The 19,428-nt window shown below is 43.7% G+C and overlaps 1 pseudogene; it reads left to right on the top strand.

The window, feature by feature from the left end:
• The window catches only part of LOC138666403 (zinc finger protein 850-like), a 277,228-nt pseudogene that overhangs the window by 57,567 nt on the left and 200,233 nt on the right, over window positions 1–19,428 (top strand).

Genomic DNA, 19,428 nt, shown 5'->3' with positions numbered 1-19,428 from the left:
CTTCCATGAATTAACACAAAGTGGAATGCAAATATCATTATTTTTTCAGTAAAATGTGGATGTAGCCCCATTGTTTTCATTTTCACAAAGGGTAATGGCAAAAAAATGGACCTTACATATTATTTTCCAACTCCTGAATCTGACAATACCCAATATACAAACATACTGCCCAACTAGACCGGTAAATTAACCGAATGCTGAGTCAAAAAAGTGTCTTATACATTATTTTCTATAAAAAGTTACAACTTTATTGACAGACATATTACACATAAAAAAATGATTAAAACAATACCTCTGAACCATAATAAACAGAATCAAAAGTATGATAGGACAGGATAGGACAGAGTTCTGTGCGGTCAGTATTAAAACCCTTCAAAAAATCCACAGCAGAATATACAAAAAACTTCCTACATCTAACTAAAGATGTAGGAGCGTATATCTGCAACTCCAGTGAAACCAACCAGACTGTGAATTGTGAATTCTGCTCTTGGGCTCCCTCCGGTGGTTGTTGATGGTAATGCAGTTATTCCTGAGCAGCAGTCTTGGACAGGTGTTTCTGCTAATTGCAATTCTGACTGGGGTATTTAGCTGTGCAGGACTCATTAGTCCTTGCCAGTAGTCAATGTTCCTTTGGAAGTGTTGGTCCTCTGCCTGGCCTCTCCTGCTTGCTGCCAATTCAGCTAAGATAAGTGTTTGCTTCATTTTTTAGACACACTGCTGTGTGTTTATTTTCTGTGCTTATCTTGTTTCTATTTTGTTCCTGCTAGACTGTGCCTGATGTTTTTCTCAGTCTAGTTGGACTCGCTGGAGTCGCAGATATACTCTCCACATCTTTAGTTAGGTGGTGGAGTTTTTGTATTTTTCTGCTGTGGATATTTTGTAGTGTTTTATGCTGACCGCATAGTATCCTGTACTTTCCTTTCCTATCTAGGTATAAGTGGCCCCCTTTGCTTATCCCTGTTTTCTGTCTGCGTGTCTCTTTTCCTCTCCTACTCACAGTCATTATTTGTGGGGGGCTACCTATCCTTTGGGGATCTACTCTGAGGCAAGAGAGTTTTCCTATTTCCATCTTTAGGGATATTTAGTCCTTAGGCTGTGTCGAGGTGTCTAGGTCTGGTTAGGCACACCCCACGGCTACTTCTAGTTGCGGCGATAGGATCAGGGTTTGCGGTCAGTAAAGTTACCACTGCTCCAGCGAAGGTCTTTTCATGCTGCTCCAAAGCCACCTGATCATAACACCAGACTGAGAAAACACAGACACAGTCTAATCTGGACAAAAGAAAAACAAACGAACAGTACTGAAAATAAGCACACTGCATGTGTGCCACAGGAAAAGAAACAGACACTTATCTTTGCTGAACTGGCAGATAAGCAGGAGAGGCCAGGCAGAGATCCAACACTTCCAGAGAAACATTGACAACTGGCAAGGGCTAAAGGATCCTGCACACCTAAATATCCCAGTCCGAATTGTAATTATCCGATACACCTGGCCAGGACTGCGAGTCAGAGACAACTGCATTCCCACCAACAACCACTGGAGGGAACCCAAGAGCAGAATTCACAACAGTACCCCCCCCCCTTGAGGAGGGGTCACCGAACCCTCACCAGGGCCCCCAGGATGATCAGGACAAGCCAGATGAAAGGCACGGACCAAATCAGCAGCATGGACATCAGAGGCAAAAACCCAAGAATTATCCTCCTGGCCATAACCCTTCCATTTGACCAGGTACTGAAGCTTCTGCCTCGAAAAATGGGAATCTAAAATCTTTTCAACAACATATTCCAACTCCCCATCAACCAACACAGGGGCCGGAGGATCAGCAGAGGGAACAACGGGCTCCACATATTTCTGCAACAAAGATCTATGGAAGACATTATGGATAGCAAAAAAAGGCCGGAAGCGCCAGTCGAAAAGACACCGGATTAATAATCTCAGAAATCCTATAAGGACCAATAAACCGAGGTTTAAACTTAGGAGAAGAAACCTTCATAGGAACATGACGGGAAGACAACCAGACTAGATCCCCAACCCGAAGCCGGGAACCAACACACCGATGACGATTAGCAAAACGTTGAGCCTCCTCTTGAGACAACACCAACTTGTCCACCACATGAGCCCAAATCTGCTGCAACCTGTCCACCACAGAATCCACACCAGGACAGTCAGAAGGCTCAACCTGCCCAGAAGAAAAACGAGGATGAAAACCAAAATTACAAAAGAAAGGCGAAACCGAGGTAGCAGAACTAGCCCGATTATTAAGGGCAAACTCGGCCAATGGCAAGAAAGCCACCCAATCATCCTGATCAGCAGACACAAAGCATCTCAAATAAGTCTCCATGGTCTGGCCATTTGTCTGAGGATGAAATCCAGAAGAAATAGACAAATCAATGCCCAGCCTAGCACAAAAGGCCCACCAAAATCTAGAAACAAACTGGGAACCTCTGTCGGAAACAATATTCTCCGGAATACCATGCAAACGAACCACATGCTGAAAGAACAACGGAACCAAATCAGAAGAGGAAGGCAATTTAGGTAAGGGCACCAAATGAACCATCTTAGAGAACCGGTCACAAACAACCCAGATAACAGACATCTTCTGGGAGACCGGAAGATCAGAAATAAAATCCATCGAAATATGCGTCCAGAGCCTCTCAGGGACTGGCAATGGCAAAAGCAACCCACTAGCACAGGAGCAACAAGGCTTGGCCCGCGCACAAGTCCCACAGGACTGCACAAAAGAACGCACATCACGTGACAATGAAGGCCACCAAAAGGACCTACCAACCAAATCTCTGGTACCAAAAATGCCAGGATGACCGGCCAACACGGAACAGTGAACCTCAGAAATCACTCTACTAGTCCATCTGTCAGGAACAAACAATTTCCCCACAGGACAGCGGTCAGGTTTGTCAGCCTGAAATTCCTGAAGAATCCGTCGTAAATCAGGGGAAATGGCAGAAAGGACCACCCCCTCTTTCAAAATACCGACCGGCTCTAAGACCTCAGGAGAATCAAGCAAAAAACTCCTAGAGAGGGCATCAGCCTTAATATTCTTAGAACCCGGAAGGTACGAGACCACGAAATCAAAACGGGAAAAAAACAAGGACCATCGAGCCTGTCTAGGATTCAGCCGTTTAGCAGACTAGAGGTAAATCAAATTCTTATGATCGGTCAAGACCACAATACGGTGCTTAGCTCCCTCAAGCCAACAACTCCCGATTGCTGACATCATAATTGCGTTAAGCAGGCAAAACTTACGGGAAAAGAAGGCACACGGTTTCATTAAGGAACCAACAGGATCCCTCTGAGACAAAACGGCCCCTGCCCCAATCTCAGAAGCGTCAACCTCAACCTGAAACGGAAGAGAAACATCCGGTTGGCGCAACACTGGAGCAGAAGTAAATCGACGTTTAAGCTCCTGAAAGGCAGAGACAGCCGCAGAGGACCAATTCGCCACATCAGCGCCCTTCTTCGTCAAATCGGTCAAGGGTTTAACCACGCTGGAAAAATTATCAATGAGACGGCGATAAAAATTTGCAAAACCCAAAAATTTCTGAAGGCTCTTCACGGATGTGGGCTGAATCCAATCATGAATGGAGTGAACCTTAACCGGATCCATCTCTATAGACGAGGGAGAAAAAATGAAGCCCAAAAAAGAGACTTTCTGCACCCCAAAGAGACACTTAGACCCTTTCACAAACAGAGCATTGTCACGAAAGATCTGAAATACCATCCTGACCTGTTGCACATGAGACTCCCAATCATCGGAAAAAATCAAAATATCGTCCAAATATACAATCAAGAATTTATCAAGATAAGTCCGGAAGATATCATGCATGAAGGACTGAAAAACAGTTGGAGCATTAGAGAGTCCGAATGGCATCACAAGGTATTCAAAATGGCCTTTGGGCGTGTTAAACGCAGTTTTCCATTCATCACCCTGCTTAATACGAACAAGATTATATGCCCCTCAAAGGTCAATCTTGGTAAACCAACTAGCTCCCTTAATCCTAGCAAACAAATTGGAAAGCAAAGGTAATGGGTATTGAAACTTGACCGTGATTTTATTCAAGAGGCGATAATCTATACAGGGTCTCAAGGAACCATCTTTTTTAGCAACAAAAAAGAACCCCGCTCCCAACGGTGAAGAAGATGGCCGAATATGCCCTTTCTCCAAAGACTCCTTAATATAGCTCCGCATGGCGGTATGTTCAGGCACAGATAGATAAAAAGGTCGACCCTTAGGAAACTTACAGCCTGCAATCAAGTCAATAGCACAATCACAGTCCCTGTGCGGTGGAAGGGAACTGGACTTGGGCTCATCGAATACATCCTGAAAATCAGACAAAAACTCTGGAATCTCAGAAGGTGAAGAAGAGGAGATTGACATCAAAGGAACATCATTATGAACCCCATGACAACCCCAACTAGTCACAGACATGGACTTCCAGTCCAACACAGGATTATGTACCTGCAACCATGGAAAACCCAGCACGATAACATCATGCAAGTTATGCAACACCAGAAATCGACAATCTTCCTGATGGGCTGGCGCCATGCGCATGGTCACCTGTGTCCAAAACTGGGGCTTATTTCTAGCCAAGGGTGTAGCATCAATGCCTCTTAAAGGAATAGGGTTCTGCAAAGGCTGCAAGGGAAAACCACAACGCTTGGCAAACTCAAAATCCATTAAATTCAAGGCGGCGCCTGAATCCACAAACGCCATGACAGAAAATGATGACAATGAGCAGATCAAGGACACAGATAAAAGAAATTTAGGTTGTACAATACTGATGGTAATTGAACTGGCGATCCTCTTTGTCCGCTTGGGGCAGACAGAAATGACATGAGAAGCGTCGCCACAATAATAACACAACCTATTTTGACATCTGAAACCTTGTCGTTCCGTCCTAGACAGAATTCTATCACATTGCACAGGCTCAGAAATTTGCTCTGAGGATAACGCCACAGCGCGCACAGTTCTGCGCTCCCGCAGGCGTCGGTCAATCTGAATGGCCAGAGACATAGAATCACTCAGACCGGAAGGCGTGGGAAACCCCACCATAACATCTTTAATGGATTCAGAAAGCTCCCTTCTGAAAATTGCCGCCAAAGCATCATTATTCCATTTAGTCAATACAGACCATTTTCTGAATTTCTGACAATACAATTCTGCCACCTCTTGACCCTGAGACAGGGCCAACAAGGTCTTCTCAGCTTGATCCACAGAATTAGGTTCATCATATAATAGTCCTAAAGCCTGAAAAAAGGAGTCAATATTAAGCAAAGCCGGATTCCCAGATTCCAGGGAAAACGCCCAATCCTGCGGGTCGCCACACAGCAGGGAGATTACGATTTTTACCTGCTGAATGGAATCACCAGAGGATTGAGGTCTCAGGTCAAAAAACAGTTTACAGTTGTTTTTAAAACTCAAAAATTTAGACCTGTTACCAGAAAACAAATCAGGAGTAGGAATCTTCGGTTCTAAAGCAGGAGTCTGAACAATATAATCAGAACTCGTACCTTGCACCCTAGCAGCAAGCTGGTCTACACGAGAAGCTAATTCCTGAACATTCATACTTGCACCAGGCTCCTCAGCCACCCAGATATTAAGAGGGAAGAGAACACAAAACAGACTGGAGAAAAAAAATGGCTCAAGAGCTTCCTTCCCTTCTTCTGAGATGCATTTAACTCATTGTTGGCCAGTTGTACTGTTATGATCCGGTGACCTTGGAGCTGCATGAGAACTTTCACTGGAGAAAGTGGCCACTATACTGACTGCAAACCTAAACTTAACACCGCAACTAGAAGTAGCCGTGGAGTGTACCTAACACACCTAGACACCTCGTCACAGCCGGAGGACTAAATACCCCTAAAGATGGAAATCGGAATACTGTCTTGCCTCAGAGAAAATCCCCAAAGGATAGACAGCCCCCACAAATATTGGCGGTGAGTCGGAGAGGAAAAAACATACACAGGCAGAAATAACAGGATTTAGCACAGGAGGCCACTCTAGTTAGATAGGACAGGATAGGACAGAGTTCTGTGCGGTCAGTATTAAAACCCTTCAAAAAATCCACAGCAGAATATACAAAAAACTTCCTACAGCTAACTAAAGATGTAGGAGCGTATATCTGCAACTCCAGTGAAACCAACCAGACTGAGAAAACACAGACACAGTCTAATCTGGACAAAAGAAAAACAAACGAACAGTACTGAAAATAAGCACACTGCATGTGTGCCACAGGAAAAGAAACAGACACTTATCTTTGCTGAACTGGCAGATAAGCAGGAGAGGCCAGGCAGAGATCCAACACTTCCAGAGAAACATTGACAACTGGAAAGGGCTAAAGGATCCTGCACACCTAAATATCCCAGTACGAATTGTAATTATCCGATACACCTGGCCAGGACTGCGAGTCAGAGACAACTGCATTCCCACCAACAACCACTGGAGGGAACCCAAGAGTAGAATTCACAACAGGCTACCACACAACACCAGGTGAATAGATGTAAAATTCCTTCTTCCACAAGCTTTCAGACAGTGAACTGAAAGCAAAAGTAGGCAGAACCATTGCAGTCTCCTGCTGGTGCACCGTTGTGGTGATGGTGGGTTGCTCACAACTCCATACCTTTTAGGATAGGGACCCACTGAGAGGTTCACCATGACGTGGTAGTGGGCTTTTTATTCCAATATTTGGGAAGCAGAATGAACAAACAGTTGAACACCACGCTCTACTGATGCATGCTATGAGGTTTTCTATTAGACTGTGAAATGTCATTGTCTTAGTAAATAATTCAATTTTGCTACCTAACTTGCCATTTTTACAGATGTTTTAAGTAGAAATGTTCAAAAATATTAATTTCAAGGATATTTTATTCAAAACTAATTAGTGGTTTTATTCTTGGCAGATGACTGTACAAGGAGATCAGGGGAACAGCTGACATCTTCAATTTTTAAATCAGATGATCATGAGATCCCACCGGATAAAATTGAAGTGAATGCCATTACTCCAGATATACCATCATACCTTCACAGCAAAGATCTGTCATCTGATCCTTTGAAACAGGTCTTGTCTTCTGATTCATTACTGACTACTAAGGAAAATCAAAGTAAAAAAACAATCCTTAAAAAACTAATTGCTCCTAAATCAAAGAAGCTATTATCACGTTCACAATATGGAAAGAGTTTTCCCCTTGAAAAGTCTTTTTTTAAACATGAAAAAATACACAGAGTAGACAATAGATTTTCTTGTTCCAAGTGTGGAAAATGTTTTAACTATAAATCAAATCTTGTTAATCACCAAAGAACTCACACAGAGGAGGTTTTTTCATGTTCAGAATGTGGGAAATGTTTTGCATGGAAATCGCATCTTGATAGACACCACACGACCCACACAGGGGAGAAGCCTTTTTCATGTTCAGAATGTGGGAAATGTTTTAACAGGAAATCGCATCTTGATGGCCACCAGAGAACCCACACAGGGGAGAAGCCTTTTTCATGTTCAGAATGTGGGAAATGTTTTAACCAGAAATCGCATCTTGATGGCCACCAAAGAACTCACACAGGGAAGAAGCCTTTTTTATGCTCAGAATGTGGAAAATGTTTTGTGAAGAAATCATCTCTCCTTAGTCACCAGAGCAGTCACACAGGAAAGAAGCCTTTTTCATGTTCAGAATGTGGGAAATGTTTTACGTTGAAATCAAGTCTTATCACACATCAGAGAAGTCACACAGGGGAGAAGCCTTTTTCTTGTTCAGAATGTGGGAAATGTTTTGTACTGAAATCATCACTTGTAAAACACCAGAGACTTCACACAGGAGAGGAGCATTTTTCATGTTCAGAATGTGGGAAATGTTTTCCAGTGAAATCGGGTCTTATCGCACATCAGAGAACCCACACAGGGGAGAAACCTTTTTCATGTTTAGAATGTGGAAAATGTTTTGTACTGAAATCACACCTTCTTAGACACCAGAGGCTTCACACAGGGGAGAAACCATATTCATGTCCCGAATGTGGGAAATGTTTTAGAGAGAAATCATATTTAAGCGCGCATCAGAGAAGTCACACCAGAGAGAAACTATATTCTTGTGTAGAATGTGGGAGATTTTTTGAATGGAAAGCGCATCTTGTTAGACACCTGCGGAATCATACGGGGGAGAAGCCTTTTTCATGTTCAGAATGTGGGAAATGTTTTGTACTGAAATCACACCTTCTTAGACACCAAAAACTTCACACAGGGGAGAAGTCATATTCATGCTCCGAATGTGGAAAATGTTTTACACAGAAACTACATTTTATCGCACATCAGAGAACTCACACCAAGGAGAAATTATATTGTTTAGAATGTAGGAGATTTTTTAACTGGAAATCGCATCTTGTTACACACCAGAGAACCCACACAGGGGAGAAGCCTTTTTCATGCTCAGAATGTTGGAAATGTTTTAAAAGTAAAGCGCATCTTGATAGACACCAGATAACTCACACAAGGGAGAAGCCTTTTTCATGTTCAGAATGAGGGAAATATTTTGTGAAGAAATCATCTCTTCTTAGTCACAAGAGAACTCACACAGGGAAGAAATCATTTTCATGTTCAGAATGTGGGAAATGTTTTACAGCGAAATCAAGTATTATCAGACATCAGAGAAGTCACACAGGGGAGAAGCCTTTTTCATGTTCTTAACCTAGGAAATATTGTGCACAGAAATAAACTCTTAAACATCAGAGAAGTCACACACGGGAGAAGCTTTTTTCTTGTTCAGAATGTTGGAAATGTTTTAACCGAAAATTGTATCTTCTTAAAGGGGTTGTCCCTTCTGTCATTCCTCATGTTTGGCTTCCATAAAATAAAAGCACTCATACTTCCCTCCCATGCTTTCACCTTCCAGTGGTGTTGGGACTTCCTGGGGCTCACGTGAGGTTGTTACATCATGTGAGACCTATGCCCAATCAGTGCCGATGTCTTCAGACATATTAAACTGAACCTGTTGTTTCTGCATATATAAATTTCCTGCAGTCTCTGTATTACAGTACTTACATAAACCTGTCTTTAGAAAAAGTATTTCTAAAGTCTGTTTATCATCTGAAAATTGAGAACTTTGACTAGCCAAGGGGATGTTGGTGGCCTCAAAACTAGTCGACCCACTTAGCATGTTATTACATCCCTGTGGGCATGATAACATAACTTGCAAGCACCGGTGTCATTGCAAGCTCTATACTTCCCTTGTACTTGCGTTCTGCTGCTTCCCCTCATGATTAATCCTCTGAAGCCAGGTGTATGCGTCACGGCCTCAGAGCTCACTGACACAGGCACGTGTCCATCTGGCCTCCAACGATCAATGATGAGAGGTGAAGAAAGAGCAGTAGCTCAGCAGACACAGGAACCGACCACGCAGAAATAGGTCATGGGATTAAATCCCCTAACTGAGCTATGACAGTACCCTTTCCCTTCTATGAGGGGCCCATTGGATCTTCAGAAACCCCTGATGTCGCTGGTTGAACTGTCTCACCAGGCGATACATAGGTCGAAATAAGACCTAGGTCCATCAAGTTCAACAGTTATTCACAATTATCAATTTTTTTTGTCACTATATTATCTATCAAAAAGAGAGAAGCCAGCGCTGCTTGTGGTCAGAACGCAATTTGAAAAGCGCAAATGCGCATAATAAATTCTGACTGTATATCAAAATGAGATATTTAGCAAACAATTGATCAATTCTTTGAGCCACCCCGCCACGTCACGGCAATCTCTTGGGGCAGCCCTGCTCTACGATTTTTATATTCGCTGTGCAATTACGGCCTCCTTAATATGCTGGGAGAAAGACCACATTAGTCCCGCTGTAAGTTTTTTTATGTTTTACTCACTGTGCCATTACGGCCTCCTAAATGTGTTAAAAGCGGGACCATATTGAATGCAAACCGTACCTGTAGCTTTTCCGTATCACTCCCATGGCGCCAGAAAGGGTATGCGACAATAACGGTCGACCAGGTCCAAGCATGGACATGTCAGATCTGACCTCCACAATGCCTGACCAGCACCATGGCTTAAAGAGAGAGACAGGCCCAGGCACAGGTGCACTAATTAAAACAGAGCCCGGGCAGGGCAGGGCTGCTGTAAGTGTGTACAGCAGCCTAGATCAATCACAATGAAAACAGAAAGAATGGCGTAAATGGCCCAAGCACGCACGGCAACAGTGGTGGTCAGCCACAAACCAATACAAAACAAAAAGAGAGAAGCCAGCGCTGCTTGTGGTCAGAACGCAATTGGAAAAGCGCAAATGCGCATATTAAATTCTGACTGTATATCAAAATGAGATATTTAGCAAACAATTGATCAATTCTTTGAGCCACCCCGCCACATCACGGCAATCTCTTGGGGCAGTCCTGCCCTACGATTTTTATATTCGCTGTGCCATTACGGCCTTCTTAATATGCTGGGAGAAAGACCACATTAGTCTCGCTGTAAGTTTTTTTATGTTTTACTCACTGTACCATTACGGCCTCCTAAATGTGTTAAAAGCGGGACCATATTGAATGCAAACCGTACCTGTAGCTTATCCGAATCACTCCCATGGCGCCAGAAAGGGTATGCGACAATAACGGTCGTCCAGGTCCAAGCATGGACATGTCAGATCTGACCTCCACAATGCCTGACCAGCACCATGGCTTAAAGAGAGAGACAGGCCCAGGCACAGGTGCACTAATTAAAACAGAGCCCGGGCAGGGCAGGGCTGCTGTAAGTGTGTACAGCAGCCTAGATCAATCACAATGAAAACAGAAAGAATGGCGTAAATGGCCCAAGCACGCACGGCAACAGTGGTGGTCAGCCACAAACCAATACAAAACAAAAAGAGAGAAGCCAGCGCTGCTTGTGGTCAGAACGCAATTGGAAAAGCGCAAATGCGCATATTAAATTCTGACTGTATATCAAAATGAGATATTTAGCAAACAATTGATCAATTCTTTGAGCCACCCCGCCACGTCACGGCAATCTCTTGGGGCAGTCCTGCCCTACGATTTTTATATTCGCTGTGCCATTACGGCCTCCTTAATATGCTGGGAGAAAGACCACATTAGTCTCGCTGTAAGTTTTTTTATGTTTTACTCACTGTACCATTACGGCCTCCTAAATGTGTTAAAAGCGGGACCATATTGAATGCAAACTGTACCTGTAGCTTATCCGAATCACTCCCATGGCGCCAGAAAGGGTATGCGACAATAACGGTCGTCCAGGTCCAAGCATGGACATGTCAGATCTGACCTCCACAATGCCTGACCAGCACCATGGCTTAAAGAGAGAGACAGGCCCAGGCACAGGTGCACTAATTAAAACAGAGCCCGGGCAGGGCAGGGCTGCTGTAAGTGTGTACAGCAGCCTAGATCAATCACAATGAAAACAGAAAGAATGGCGTAAATGGCCCAAGCACGCACGGCAACAGTGGTGGTCAGCCACAAACCAATACAAAACAAAAAGAGAGAAGCCAGCGCTGCTTTTGGTAAGAACGCAATTTGAAAAGCGCAAATGCGCATATTAAATTCTGACTGTATATCAAAATGAGATATTTAGCAAACAATTGATCAATTCTTTGAGCCACCCCGCCACGTCACGGCAATCTCTTGGGGCAGTCCTGCTCTACGATTTTTATATTCGCTGTGCCATTACGGCCTCCTTAATATGCTGGGAGAAAGACCACATTAGTCCCACTGTAAGTTTTTTTATGTTTTACTCACTGTGCCATTACAGCCTCCTAAATGTGTTAAAAGTGGGACCATATTGAATGCAAACCGTACCTGTAGCTTTTCCGAATCACTCCCATGGTGCCAGAAAGGGTATGCGACAATAACGGTCGACCAGGTCCAAGCATGGACATGTCAGATCTGACCTCCACAATGCCTGACCAGCACCATGGCTTAAAGAGAGAGAGACAGGCCCAGGCACAGGTGCACTAATTAAAACAAAGCCCGGGCAGGGCAGGGCTGCTGTAAGTGTGTACAGCAGCCTAGATCAATCACAATGAAAACAGAAAGAAATGCGTAAATGGCCCAAGCGCGCACGGCAACAGTGGTGGTCAGCCACAAACCAATACAAAACAAAAAGAGAGAAGCCAGCGCTGTTTGTGGTCAGAACGCAATTTGAAAAGCACAAATGCGCATATTAAATTCTGACTGTATATCAAAATGAGATATTAAGCAAACAATTGATCAATTCTTTGAGCCACCCCGCCACGTCAATCTCTTGGGGCAGTCCTGCTCTACGATTTTTATATTCGCTGTGCCATTACGGCCTCCTTAATATGCTGGGAGAAAGACCACATTAGTCCCGCTGTAAGTTTTTTTATGTTTTACTCACTGTGCCATTACGGCCTCCTAAATGTGTTAAAAGCGGGACCATATTGAATGCAAACCGTACCTGTAGCTTTTCCGAATCACTCCCATGGCGCCAGAAAGGGTATGCGACAATAACAGTCGACCAGGTCCAAGAGCCCGGGCTCTGTTTTAATTAGTGCACCTGTGCCTGGGCCTGTCTCTCTCTCTTTAAGCCATGGTGCTGGTCAGGCATTGTGGAGGTCAGATCTGACATGTCCATGCTTGGACCTGGTCGACCGTTATTGTCGCATACCCTTTCTGGCACCATGGGAGTGATTCAGAAAAGCTACAGGTACGGTTTGCATTCAATATGGTCCCGCTTTTAACACATTTAGGAGGCCGTAATGTCACAGTGAGTAAAACATAAAAAAACTTACAGCGGGACTAATGTGGTCTTTCTCCCAGCATATTAAGGAGGCCGTAATGGCACAGCGAATATAAAAATCGTAGAGCAGGACTGCCCAAAGAGATTGCCGTGACGTGGCGGGGTGGCTCAAAGAATTGATCAATTGTTTGCTAAATATCTCATTTTGATATACAGTCAGAATTTAATATGCGCATTTGCGCTTTTCCAATTGTGTTCTGACTACAAGCAGCGCTGGCTTCTCTCTTTTTGTTTTGTATTGGTTTGTGGCTGACCACCACTGTTGCCGTGCGCGCTTGGGCCATTTACGCCATTCTTTCTGTTTTCATTGTGATTGATCTAGGCTGCTGTAGACACTTACAGCAGCCCTGCCCTGCCCGGGCTCTGTTTTAATTAGTGCACCTGTGCCTGGGCCTGTCTCTCTCTTTAAGCCATGGTGCTGGTCAGGCATTGTGGAGGACAGATCTGACATGTCCATGCTTGGACCTGGTCGACCGTTATTGTCGCATACCCTTTCTGGCGCCATGGGAGTGATTCGGAAAAGCTACAGGTACGGTTTGCATTCAATATGGTCCCGCTTTTAACACATTTAGGAGGCCGTAATGGCACAGTGAGTAAAACATAAAAAAACTTACAGCGGGACTAATGTGGTCTTTCTCCCAGCATATTAAGGAGGCCGTAATGGCACAGCGAATATAAAAATCGTAGAGCAGGACTGCCCCAAGAGATTGCCGTGACGTGGCGGGGTGGCTCAAAGAATTGATCAATTGTTTGCTAAATATCTCATTTTGATATACAGTCAGAATTTAATATGCGCATTTGCGCATTTCAAATTGCGTTCTGACCACAAGCAGCGCTGGCTTCTCTCTATTTGTACTATATTATCTATAACCCACAATGTTATATGTACTGAATAAATCATCCAGACCTTTTTTAAAAGCTCGAAGCATCTGCCATTACTACCTCTTGTGGTTGGCATTCCACAGTCTGACTGCTCTAATGGTAAAGAACCCTTTCTTATTTAGCTGTCTCAATCGCCTTTCTTTCACCCGTAATGAGGGTCCTCTGGTCCTTAGTATGGTCTTTGGAAGGAATGTGCAAGTCCTCTGTACTGACCACACATTTATTTATACATGTAAATGAGATCTCCACTGAGGCGTCTTTTTTCTAAGCTAAACAAGCCCAACTTTTCCTCATATGAGAAGCTTTCCATCTCTTGAAATAATCTAGTTGCCGCCTTTGAACTGACTCTAATTTTTGAATATCCGTTTTTAAATGTGGAGCCCAAAACTGGATCCCATATTCCAGAAGTGGCCTCACCAATGTTTTATAAAGGGGTAATAATAATATGCTGGGATCGTGGGATTTTATCTGTTTTTATACATCCTAAAATCTTGTTTGCTTTTGCAGCTGCTGCTTGATATTGAGTACTGCTGCTCAGCTTACTTGTAACCAGAATACCCAAGTCCTTCTCCTGTTCTGTAGTCCCGAGCATACTCCCACTTAATGTATATGCAACAATAGGATTACAGGATTACTCCGACCTAAGTAAATTACTCTAGATTTATCTACATTAAAACTCATTTGCCAGGTGTTTGCCCATTCAAACATCTTATTCAGATAGGTTTGCAATATTGTAATGTCAAGGTCAGATTTTAATATCGTTCATAGTTTAGTGTCGTTGGCAATTAATGACGCTTTATTCTCAATTCCATCCACAAAGTCATTAAGGTTGGGTTCACATTGCGTTATGGCGGTACGTTAAACGGACTACGATACACCGCTGCATAACGTGGTGTAACGTAGTCCGTTAACGCTGACATTGAAAGCAATGTTGGACACATCGCTAGTGCACGCCCACAATGGGCGTGCGCTAGGCGATGTGCCGTCATTGAGTGACGGACCCGAGACGCGGGCTGCAGCGTTTCCGGGTCCGTCACTGCTAGCGCAGATGGAGCTAGCAGATGCTCCATCTGCGCTAGCGCTGTGCCAAAGTCGGCACTTGCGTTAGCGCAGTCCGTTAGCGTATGCGCTGAACAGACTGCACTAACGCAATGTGAACCTAGCCTTATAAAGATGTTAAAAAGAATCGGTCCTAGCACAGATCCCTGGGGTCCCCACTGCTCTCAGTACAGATCCCTGCTGTCGCCACTGCTGACTATATCCCATTTAGAGAACGTACTATTTATGACGACTTTGTTTTCTGTAATATAGCCAATTCCTTACCCATCTGCATACAGTTTCCCCTGTCCTTGCATCTGTATCTTCAATATAATGCTGTTATATGGTACAGTATCAAATTCCTTTGCAAAGTCCAAATAAATCACATCAGCCGTATTACCAACATCCAGATTTGCACTTGGCTCCTCAAAGCTCCCTCGGTATCCGTGGGTGAATGCCATCTGGGCCAAGGGTTTTGTCAACGTTTAATTTACTCAGATGCAGGCGTACTTCATTTTGTGTTTAACAAGGTATATCAGGTGGTGAATTTTGATTTTTGCCTTGTTGAATGATCCATGGAACAGTCAGATCGTTGGTGGACATGGATGCAAAGTGTCTGTTTATTATCTCAGCCTTTTCTTTGTCCTCTGTAATTGTAATTATTCTGTTATTGTCTTTTAAGGGGCTGATACCATCTGTTTATTTCTTTTTGGCATTGATGTATTTATAAAATTTTTGTCTATTTTTGTTTCCCTGGTAACTTAGCAGCTTGATTTATTTTTTACACTTAGCATTTCAGGAGTATACAAATATATTTCGGTATTCTAGGCCTTCAATATTTTGAATACCCTTTGTTTTAGTCTTATTAAATTTTGTACTCTGTTATTTATCCATAATGGTATCTTTTTATTCCTGGACATTTTATTTCCTTTATTTCCTTAAACATTCCCCATTTATCTTTTGTATCATCAGTTACGATGACATGGTTCCAGGCTACACGATTAAGCTCTTACCTTAATTTGTTAAAATCAGCTTTCCTAAAGTTCCGGGTTTTTGCATTTCCTCTTTGAAATGTTGTATTGAATATTAAATTGTAACTTGCCATATTATGATCGCTGCTTCCCAAATGCTCCATGACCTGTAGATCTGAGATTGTATCTGCTCTATTTGAAAGCACGAGATCCGGCAGATTATCTCCCCTGGTTGGTTCATCTATCAGCTGAGAGGTAATTGTCCTGAACGGCGGATAAGATCTTACATATTTTAGCACAGCAAGGAGTTTCTATATCCCATTGAATGTTTGGATAGTTAAAATCCATATTGATACTACAGAAACATCTGTGAAGGGTGGTGATTGGTGTTAAGTAAAGATTCCTACATATGACTACCCAGTTGAGTGGTAGCCACTAATTGCAAGGAGGATTGCGATAAAATAAACTATATAAAAAAAAAAACATTACACCTGTGCCATTCTATATCTCTAAGCTGTGCATGGTTGATGGCTGTAATATACATGTATTCACACCTGCAGGAGATGTGTTGGCATGGCTCGATCCCTGGTTTCATGGATTCACTGCACATTATAAATTACGGTACTTTGTTTTCAATCTTAAGAAATTCAGATTACTTCAAAATATCTCCTGAAATGGTGGGCGCTAATACTTTGTCTACTCTTCTGGTCAGGACTGATAGTAGCTCCAATGGTCCACCATAAATGAGTGCAAGTCTGGTTTAGTGTTTAACTCTCCCCTCATACATATGTTGGTGTTGGAGGTGTTACATGTTTTTTCAGTCATCCCTCCTGACAGCACTATGGAGGTCGTCCTTCTTATCCTAGCTGGGACAGGAAACAAAGAGAGGTTAAAAGGACCTTCCTATCTGCACACGTCAGTGTGTTTCCTGTCCCAGTGAGGATAGGAACGACGAGAGAAGAGCTCCAGCGTATCCCTCCTGGCTGTACCTCGCAGACTGAGCATGGATCGGGGGAACCAGCCTCTCGCTTCCCGCTGTCAAGTGGTCTGTGGTCGACACCCCCCAAAGGGAGGTCCCTCAGCCTACCTGATGAGTTCTGCTCCCGGACTGCGAGCACCTTCATCCTTCTAGGATCCGGTGTCTGCCTCCGACACTCCGAACACACTGTGTACACTTACGGTGGCATCGTTACTATGGGCCAGGCACAGCACTTCCAGCTCTCGGCATGCAAAATCGTGGAACACAGGAAGTATCCAGTCAAAGCAGAATCCTGGTGGCACCTCGTCTGAGGATATCGTATAAATAGGGTTCCAAACACCCGATGGGCGCCGTTTCGCTGATCGCTTCTTCTGGGGGCATGTCTAATGGGGGTGACTCAGTTTGTTTAAATACCCTATAGTAATGATGTACATGGCCATGAATGATAGGATGGTGGGATGTCCATCATTAGCGCTTGATATGCGAGCCACACCTCCTGAGCAAAAGGGACTTCGGTGGCAAGCAGTGGAATGCACTGCAGTTACGTGGGCGAGCTCTTTTGGGAGTCAGAGGAGGCTTTATATCAGAACAAGTGCTAGGGAATCCCAAAGAGAGCCAATGAGCGGGGGTTTGGGAGGAGCGGCCTGCGTAGGGTCAGAGTTGTCACATATCGATATGACTGCGAGGCAAAGAGAGGAGGAAAATGAACTCATGAGTGCTGGGTATGTGAGGAGTGAGTACATAATGGAGAAAGAACATGGGAAGATATGCACTAAGGCGACATGTATCGAATCAGGAGAAGTGACATTCAAGATGCATGTAATCCTATGTTGAAGTTGCTCTAAAATAGACAATGATGATGAGAGGGGAGAGGTGCAGGAAAACAAGGTAGGGGGGTTGGAGTGAGACTAGGGGTGTTGGCAAAAATGAAGAGTGATGTATTGCAAAATATTAAAGGGATGAATTTAAATATGATTAGAGATCAGCTGTTATGGTTATTAAGTTGGTTAAAGTGTAGGTGGTGCCTGAAGATCAAACAAAGTCCAGCTCACCATGGTCGACATCCTTGGAGACTTGGAGCACGAAACCGCTGTGTCAGGGAATGGAAGAATCAAGAAAATGATGAGGAATCCAGATCAACGAGATAGTGAAAAACCTTTACTTTATTCACTTGGAAAATGTGTTCAGTGGAGGATAAAAACATCAGCAATTACAGAGAATAAAATGCAATATCAACGCATGTCTGGTGACCAAGCACCCTTATCATGACTAAGGGTGCTTGGCCACCAGAAACGTGTTAATATCGCATTTTATTCTCTGTAATTGCTGATGTTTTTATCCTCCTCTGAACACATTTTCCAAGTGAATAAAGAAAAGGTTTTTTTCACCATCTCATTGAGCTGGATTCCTCATCATTTTCTTGGTACATGAAGATCCATGAAGGGCAAGTGAGAAGGAAAAAATTGGCAAAAAAACACCTGAGGGTAAGGGCATAAGTGTAATGGGGCCATCATTAAAAAAGTGCAATAAGGACTGGGATTGTGGCATCAGGGGAGTGGGATGGGGCCCTTCTGACTGACGAGCGTAAATAGGATCGAAAGGCTGACCGTGTATGAAGACTCACTTAAAGGCTATCAATTAAATGAGAGGTTATATATAGGCATAAAACAAGGTGCAGAAGTGCTGGCGAGAGAGAGGTCTTTGTAAACGACAATATACATTGCCTAGAAGGAGCCTGATATAAAGTGCTTTATTATAAAGTGCCTGTAAAAAAGTGTAAGCGGGTGGGGAAGGAGGAGGGGAAAGGTGGAGGCCATCCGCTCGTATATGAGTCCAATGGGGAGGTCCAGCCAGGGTGAGGGATGGGACGGAAATGGGCAAATTGAGTTTGAAGAGCATTCTTCTCATAATCCGATTTCAAGGTGGCACCACAGGTATAGACTACTCCGAACTTGACGGTAAATCTTGCATAATTCAGAAGTAGGTGAAGGATGGTGGGGGGAGGGAAGGTCAGACTGGGGAACCAGATATGGCTGAGGCAAAAAGCCCATTGAAAAAATTGTCTGTAGGGTGGTCCAAAAATAGTAAGAAAATCTTGCATAGTGCAAGAGTAGATGCAAAGTGGAGGGCGAGTGGTAGAGGGGGTAAGGATAAAGGGGACAGGATATGCTTGACGCAGAGTGCCAGTAGCGGAGATTTGTAGTCTCTGGAGTATATCTCCCATCTGAAATCCTTTGCTCTTTCCTCATTGCAGCGTGAAGGAGAGGATCGGCATGAGTCCACTTCTTTGTTGTGTCTCACTTCCATCTTCCAGTAGTGAAGACAGCTAAAACAATGGTCTGTCCGAAGAGCTCACCGGCAGAGGAGAAGAGAGATGGTATATTCTAAGGTAAATGTAAAGACCATATATTAAAATCACATTTAAAAAACACATTAAAACAAGAATGTATTACTTCAAAAACCTGAGTGAACTTAAGTGGGGGCCCAAGATATAGCTAAAATTACAGGAAGGAGATGAACCCAAAACTTTCATTAAGGCCCTGTGGTATCAAGGTGCCCAAGTGGTAGATCCACCAGTTTTCACATTGGGCTAGGGCTCCACCTAAATCTCCCCCTCTGGTGCCCATATCTAGTTGATCAATACCCACCATTGTGAGGTCCCTAGGGTTACAATTGTGGACAGTTTTGAAGAGCCGTGGTAGGGTCTTGAGTGATCCATTCTCTGTTGTGGCCTTTTCTATGTCCCTGACATGTTCTCTAACTCTTACCTTTAGCTCACGAGCAGTGAGTCCAATGTATATCAGT

This window comes from Ranitomeya imitator, chromosome 2, assembly GCF_032444005.1.
Source record: "Ranitomeya imitator isolate aRanImi1 chromosome 2, aRanImi1.pri, whole genome shotgun sequence".
Taxonomy (NCBI): domain Eukaryota; kingdom Metazoa; phylum Chordata; class Amphibia; order Anura; family Dendrobatidae; genus Ranitomeya; species Ranitomeya imitator.
This window is presented reverse-complemented; position numbering and strand designations above follow the sequence as displayed.